We start from the raw sequence: 8,134 nt of genomic DNA, 5'->3' as shown, positions 1-8,134 counted from the left end.
GAAGAGAGATGTGAATTGGTTAAATTCAGGGATTTATTATGTGAGTCATTATCCTTGAATCCTAGAGGATTCATCTATGAAGTTGTCACCTTTTCCAGTAGTTATTTAGCATGAAGACCAAATAAGGCAGTGGGAGCCTGAAGAGGAAACTATTTTAGGCATGGACTATGAGAGGAGGTTGAGGGTAGGGAATAGGGAATAGGCAGAAATGGACTTAAAAACCACAAGGCAAGGAAGTGACATCACTATATTACTAAAGGGAAATCTTTGCTTTGCAATATGTAGAGTCCATTGTCTTCTTAAGGTTCCAGCATCCATCAGACAACTTAATCGAGAGGAGATGCCGTATCAAAGAGCTTGGACCAGTGCTGTGCAACAGAAATACGTGAGCCACTTTGCAACCACTTTTAACAATAAAAAGAACAAGTGCAGTGCAATATGATTGATTTAACCAAAAACATATTTCTAGTTCTATTTCTAGGTCTACATCCTAGAAAATGTGTTATTCTTGGTGATTTTTGAGATTGTTTCTCATTTGTTTTCCCATCCTAGTTGATCAAACTTATGTTTGATTTTCATTCATAGTACACGTGCACCTGGGTTGACAAGGGATTCAGCTCCCCAGAGTGTCAGGGACCCAGGCTCAGGGAGTGTCCCTTCCTGTAGCTGCGGTCTGGACCACTGGTGTGGCTCCATCACTGAGACAGGAGAAGAGCAAGAGGAGAGGATCTCACAGCTGGAAAATAACACAGAACTCCCACCCATAGTCTGGATCTCCCAAAGGGGCTATGCAGCAAATCTGCACAGAGGAAAAGAACGGTGTCTGTGTGCACCGTGCTGTCAGGCACACTGGGTGATAAACAGTGGATGTAGTGGAGGAGTGGAAAAAGCAGTTGTCTATGTGGAGAGTAACTTGCCAGTCTGGCAGCTGTGATGTGTTAACAATCTAAGAATTGGTGAAGATACAAATAAATGAAAACCAGTAGTTGGCCATCCCAACTTCAACAAGTACTATATTGTGTCCATTTCCATATTTCTTGATTTCTGATGAAATATTACACTTTTGCAAATGTTTACTGGACATTTGAGTTTTCTGTGAATGACCTGTGGATATCCTTTGTCTATTTTGCTACTAAAATATTCATTTCAAACTTTTCAAAGAAAATAATAAATTTCCCTCACTTTTTGTGCTTTTTGTATTTTATTTTAGAGATCCTTCTCCAGTTTGAAGCAAAACAGTCGCTCCTGTTAAATTTGATAATATAACAAAAGCAGACTTCCACATAACAGAGAACACATTAACAACTTATAAGCCATCACTTTTAAGCTTAGAGAAATCATTTTCAAATGGATCTGGGTCTAGAGATTTTTTTCTAGATGAAAAAATACATGAATCGATATTCTTACAAGTCCACACCACATGGCTTGTTTACCCTCTTATGCACCATTCACTGTGGGAGAGTGCAGGCTTCTCCCGCTGTGGGTAGCGCAGCCTTCTTTTCCATTATTTGCCAGACTCTGTGGCTGCATCTTTGTGTGGCTGCATGAAGCTGTGTGCCATGAGTTTTCAAAGCCAGTTCTAAACAATGGTTTCCTATTGACATGGGTGTGCCGAAGAAGAGACTTCCCACAGAAGATAATACCAAACTGTAGTGGTATTCTAGGCTATTCTTGTTCTTTCTTCTTCAATATACATTTTTAAATCCGCTGCTCAGAACTTGTTGAGGCTTTGATCAGAAGAACATTGAAATTTTAAATGGCTATGAGGAAAATTGGCATACATGGGAACATGCTATCCCCATTTAGCCTGATAATTTGCTTGAAAAGTAATAAATTTCAACCAGACCAGTAACATTTTATAATTCATTCCCTTCATTTTGAGGAAAATGCCTCATTTGCTATTATAATAGCCAGGAAAAAGGAAAAAGTCATCATATCATTTGGAAGTGAGAAGTTTCAGCAAAATTGCCAAGTGCAAATTCAATGTATTAATCAAATAACTTCCTAGGCATCAGAGTGTGAACAGTTCCAGCACTAATGGCCCCATCACTCCGCAGTTTACCGGAAATTCTAACCGGTGTAATATGAAATTAAGAATAAAAATGGGTGCCTTGTGTTTTCTTTGTAGACAAAAGACTACCACTTAATGTTGGAAGAGAGAAAAAGTTAAGTTTCTCCATTTCAAAAAAACGTAATAAATGCAGGAGAATTTTGGAAGATACTCAGTTTAAGGTAATTCTCTTCCACTCAGAAATTGCTTGAATTTTTTATACCTATATTTATTAAATTTATATGACTCGAGTTACTTTTTTCTCCTTTAAAATCCCAGTATTGTGTGCTACTTAAATAGATTTTCTCATGTTGAACATGACAAACCCAGGACAAACCCTATTATGTGTGTGTGTGTGTGTACACACACACATATATATGTACATATATACATATATAAATATATACATATTTGAATTTGCAGACCTAATCTTAGCATTTTTATATAAGTGATACTGGCCTGTAATTTCCTCTGTAAGTACTGTGCTTTTTACTATTAAGATTATACTACACCCATAGAATCAGATGGGTCACTGTCACTGTCTTTGTGTCTTAAGCAAATTGTTTCAGAGAATAGCAATCAGCCCTCCTTGCCGCAGAGAGCCACTTGCCCCACCAGTGAAACATCCTGGGCAGGGGTCTTTAGCAGAGAAGGAGAAATGCAGATGGTAGGGGGAAGTTGAGGCTGGAAAGTCTCAAATACTGATTTGATTTCTATAATGGTTATGTATTTTTCAGGTTTTCTATTTTTAAGCTGATTTTGCTACTCTATTCTGTTTATCATCTCTAGAAAAAAGATACAAGCAGTAGTTCCATTCTTTTGACATATAAATGCGAGTCAGATGATGCACCGTTTATTATTTTGTGGGACAAATGAATCCATGTGCCGCTGCCTTCGGCAGCTCAGATTGCTGTCACAGAAATGACAGCTGTTCAGAAAAAACTACCCGATCCTTGGCATTCTCACAGTTCTGGAGGCACAGTCCAACATCATGGCGCCATCAGATTGAACATCTGTCCAGTACCTGTTTCCCGGATCAGTGTTTTCACATAGCGGGTGTCTTCGTCATTTTCCTGGACACAATAGCCAACACCACAGATGAAAGTAGGAGAGGTTTATTTTAGCTCACAGTTTTCAGTCCATGGTTGGCTGGCTCCAAGGCAGACGTGGCATATTGGAAGGGTCTGGCAGGGAAAAGCTGCTCACACCATGGCAGCCAGGAAGCAGAGAGAGAAGGGAGGAAGCTGGGACAAGAAGACAGCCTTCCAGGTGCTCAGTGACCCACCTCCCACCAGGCGCACCTGCTAACAGCCACGAAGCTATGGAGCCTTATAATCCAGTCACCTTAGGAAAGCCCCACCTCTGAACATGAGACTTTTGAGGTACAGCCTAGACCTAAACTATCACGGTGGGAAAAGCAAGATATCTCTCTGGGGCCTCTTTCACAAGGGAAGGCACTAATCCCATTCATGAGAGCTCTGCCCCCATAATTTAATCACCTGCCACAGTCTCCACCTCTAAAAACCATCACACTGAGGATTCAGTTTCAGCATACAGTGGGGCAAGCATTCAGACCATGGTAGCCACTGTGTGCAGAAACTATATCCCCTATCCACTAACAGTCAATTGAGGTTGAAAAGTTTGAGTAAGTGTGCATTAAAAATGTTCTGAAAATAATGTGTCACTCAGATTGTGAATGCAGCGCAGCACGCCACTGAAAGCATGATTGTGCTCATTTTAACCATACTTGGAAGTGCTATAGATAAAGAACAGAGCTAGAAAGTCAGAGGTGCTGGCCAGGGCATGAACCTTGACCTGGGGCCAGAGACTGTCACTGTTGCTGTTCTCCTTAAACTGGGCAGTCTTCAGATGTTTCTCAGGGCCCTGGGCCTGTATTTTGCATAGCTTCAGTGCACAGCATTACCCATCTGGGCTCAACCCCCTGGCAGTATTGGGGCATGCCTAATCTAGACTGTACTGCAGGTATGTACACATTCAGGGGACCTAAAGTCCCAGATAGAAAACCAGTCTTGCGAAGAGCTGTCTGATATCAACACCGAGCCCATCCTAGTCAGTGTAATCTCATAACAAAACTAAAAGCTGCAGTGCCTTCACCACAGCAAAATTTATGAATCCTGTGTGAAATCTGCTGCAGGTTGGACAGCAGTCTTCTAATCTCGCCTTGCGGGCGTCATGTTTCAGAGGGCAGAATACAAAACAGGGAAGAGTTGTTATGGCTCATATCTAGATGTCTCCCAAGACCCTTGTGTGCTCGTAGGTGCGGCTTTTTGGAAGGTGACTGGATTGTGGGTTTTAGAGCTGACTTGCTGTTAGGAGGCAGAGTCTGGCGGAAGAGGCAGTTACTGTGGGGGCCAGGGTGATGGCCTGGAGGGGTTTATCCCCCAGCCTGGCTCCTCCCTTCTCTCTGCTTCCTGACTACCAGGACCCGAGCAGGTCTCCTTGCCACAGGCCTTTCCACTGTGCCTTCCCGCCTTGGAGCCAACTGTGGACTAAAAATGTGAGCCAAAAACAAACCTCTCCTTTACATTGTGGAATGGGTATTGTGTCCCAGCAATGAGGAAAGTACTAAGACAAGAAGGCTGGAGGGACACTGACACTTAATTGTCTCTGCCAAAAGATGACACATGTCACTTCCCCAACTACCTTTGGCCTGGAATGAGCTCAGCAGCTTCAACTAACTTCAAAGGAGGTTGGGAAATGTAGGGGAGTGTGTGCAATGTTTGGCAACCAACAATTTGCTACATTAACAGTGTAACTTTGAGCAAGTAATTCAGCTGCTCTATGCCTGAGTGCATTAAGCATTAGCCCCAGTTGTACAGACCAAAACTAACACATTTTATTCATCACAGGATTATTGTGAGAATTCAAACACTCAACCTGGTGTAGCAGACAGTGTTAAATTCAATGAATACTTATTTACTAACGTATTAACATTTTTTCAGAGACAAGCACATAAGCTCTGGATATAGCAGTGAAAATAATGTGTTCTTGCGTTGCCTAGAGTTGACCATCCCAAGTGTGGCCCGGGGACCAGTAGCACAGGCGTCAGCTGCTGTCCCCTAAGGATTACAGACTCTGCCCCGATCCTGACCTCCAGGACAGTCTGCAGCTCCCCGATGACTTGTGTGCAGATGAGAGCTCAAAACACACAGGACCAGATAACTGCTCCTTGATTTCTCCTTTACCTGACAAATTCTTTCCTTTCTTTCCAGACACCTGCTCTGCTTGCCTCACCAACCTTGCCTCCATCTCCAGGTTAGGGACTCATGGCCTTGCTATTGGTTTTGAGAAGTGGAAGAGGGAAAAAGTGCTCACAATCCAGTGGGGAAGGGCCATACTCTTTGTTATAAAAGAAAGCAGTATAGGAGAGCTGCAGAGATGTAAGCCAGAGAGGTAGGGTAGGGAAGGCCAAGCAGAAAAGATAACAGCAAGCATTGGGAAGGATGTCCTACACTGACTCACAGGACCCTGAGCTAGAGAGAAATCCAGGGTTGGAAAGAAGTAAACCAAGATGCCCGTCCTCCCCATCTTGTTAAGAATTTCTTCAGGGCTGACTTCACAAAAGCTGGACACCTGCTTACTGTGGCTGTCTTTGTATTGCCAGGTGACAGCATAACCACAAGAGAGGGCCAGGCTTCTCAGGGCCTCCTGTATGGTACACTTGTGATTAACTCTCAGTGGAGTTGGAGACGCAGCTTCTTTGTGTGTACACAAATCACTTAGGAGGGCGAGAAGGGAATGAAAAAGAATTCAGATGTGTTACGAGATGTCTTATGCACATGTACCAACTCCCCGTAATCAGTGTGACCATTATGTGCTGGAACTATGAGCTAATGAAAATAAAAATAAAGAAACCAATGCAAGAGAGAGGCAATGGTAATGGAAAAACACAAAGCAGAATTCAGGTAGAGTATAGATGAAAAAGAAGTCATGGCACAGAGGTCCCTGGAAACCAAAAACTGACAGTACTTAAAGCTTCTGAATAATGTCCTTGTGACTTGTGGCCTTGTTTCTTATAATTTTAAGATTAAATCAGAGTGATATTCAACTTCTTATCTTCACATTTTATACCTTTCATGTTCATGTTTTTGAGCTACATATACTTGTATCAATAAAAGCCTGTAGTACTCTTCGAAAGAAAAATGGCTGTCCTTAAAATGCTGACTCCAATCCAGCACATCCGAGGATGCCGGAACATAAAAAACAGCTGCATCCTTAATTTTGCAATGTACCCTTTTGAACACAGTACAGATGGGTGTAAATTTTTCAATCTTGCCTCAAAAACTACACAGCAAGTAATGAATGGGATTGAGGAGGAGCCTGTACTCCAGCATCTCCACAAGGCAGGCAGGCCTGACCCTAAGACACCTGCATCTGTCTCTTCCAAGGCCTTCCCTCCAGAGTTACCCTGAAGGCTAGAGTCTTTGTAGCTCCTGATAACAATGCAACTTGAGACAGGGACTGACATAGCCTTGGGGATTAGAATACCAGTTTATCACAAACCCTAGAGCCAGTCTTTGTGTGGGTGGTCCCTAAGGTCTCCAAGCGAGTCCCCAGGTTTTAAAAACCACTGGGGAGTCTGCAGAGCTGTTTTAGAGACCTCAGGTGGTACAGAATTCCCCTGCTCCAACTGGAACTCCCTCTGTTCTACCTGTGGCTGTCAGTTTTAATTTGTCTGCATGTCTTTTGGGGAATAGAAGCAATTCCTGTCTCTTTGGAAAACTCCAAATTTAGCCCTTACTTTTTGTTTTAGAAGACATAAAATGGAATGAATCACTTCATTTCTTCCATCGTCAAAATTATATAAATCTCTGTCTGTTGAATAGGTTGTGTATTACATTAAGAAGGAAAAGGGAGTTTTTCTTTGTAGTCTTTATTCATTTTGGTAGAACTTTCACTAAGAAATCCATAAAAGGAAATTATGATTTAGAACTCAGAGATTTCTCAAATAAAAAATGAAAAATCATCATTTTGAATTATATTTGCTAGTAACTCAAACTTTAGAAAACACAAGGGATCTCTAAAATTGAACATGATCTGCATGCTCAAATACAGTAAGAACTAATATTTGTAAGAAAGCTAAAAATAACAGCACAACCATAATAAATGTTTTAATGAAGCAATTATTTTAAAAGCAAAGTAAAATTTTAACCAGTGAAATATTGGCATAGATCAAAATAATGCTATTTATTTTCACTATCATTATCCTCATCAAGTGAAGTGGGAAGGGTCCTGATTTCAGTACACCCAAACCGTACGCTCATGTGAGCTCCCTACTATGTTGGCCTCCGTTGGCTGACATGGTCCCATTGTCCGGTACAGCCGTGTACCTGTAGACCACATAGCATCACCACCAGACATGCCCTCTCTGCAGGAAGTTTCTGGAAGAGAACCTGGAAGGTGCTGATCCTTCCCCCATGCTCAGCACTTACACTAATCTCTTTGCACTGGGAGGCATGGGTGGATGAGACTAGTTAGCCTGTCTGAGTGCTGTTCTAGTAGAAGGCTGTCATGGCATAGCCATGGCGCTGGGCATGTTCTGTGTGTCCCTTTGCCCACACTTTGTGCCCAGAGACACTGACCTCCATGGACTGAAACCTTGGGCTCCCTTGGCTTTGGTTCCATTTGGGTTTGGAGATCAAAAGGCAGCAGGAGAAAGGGGTCAGAGTGTCTGTTCCTCCAGGTTCCTCATTGCCAAGTTCCCTTTAGAAGTGACTCTGCTTATCTCTAAGGACAGCCAGGGGCAGAACTAGCTTGGTGGAGACGTTAATACAAGTTTTGGATCCTCCTTAAGGAAAATAATACAAATTTATAAATATAAAATTATATATAAAATTATATATGAAAATGAAGATTTATTTAGAATGAGAAAAGAAATACCAACTTCCAAATTAAAAAGCTTACTAATAACTTCAAAAAATTCGTGCACTCCTCAATGATACATTTTATGTGCATTTTATCTACCTTCTCTTCCTTATCCTATACAAAGTTTGATCAGCTTCATAATATTTTCAATAGAGAAATGGAAAAAATGTAATATTTTAGTAGTTTGTAATCACTTGC

The sequence above is a fragment of the Heterocephalus glaber genome, unplaced genomic scaffold (genome assembly GCF_053883595.1).
Source record: "Heterocephalus glaber isolate CG9 unplaced genomic scaffold, H.glaber_assembly_v1.0 deba00001509, whole genome shotgun sequence".
In the NCBI taxonomy this organism is placed as follows: domain Eukaryota; kingdom Metazoa; phylum Chordata; class Mammalia; order Rodentia; family Bathyergidae; genus Heterocephalus; species Heterocephalus glaber.
The sequence above is the reverse complement of the archived record's forward strand: the minus strand, read 5'-3'. Positions refer to the sequence as shown.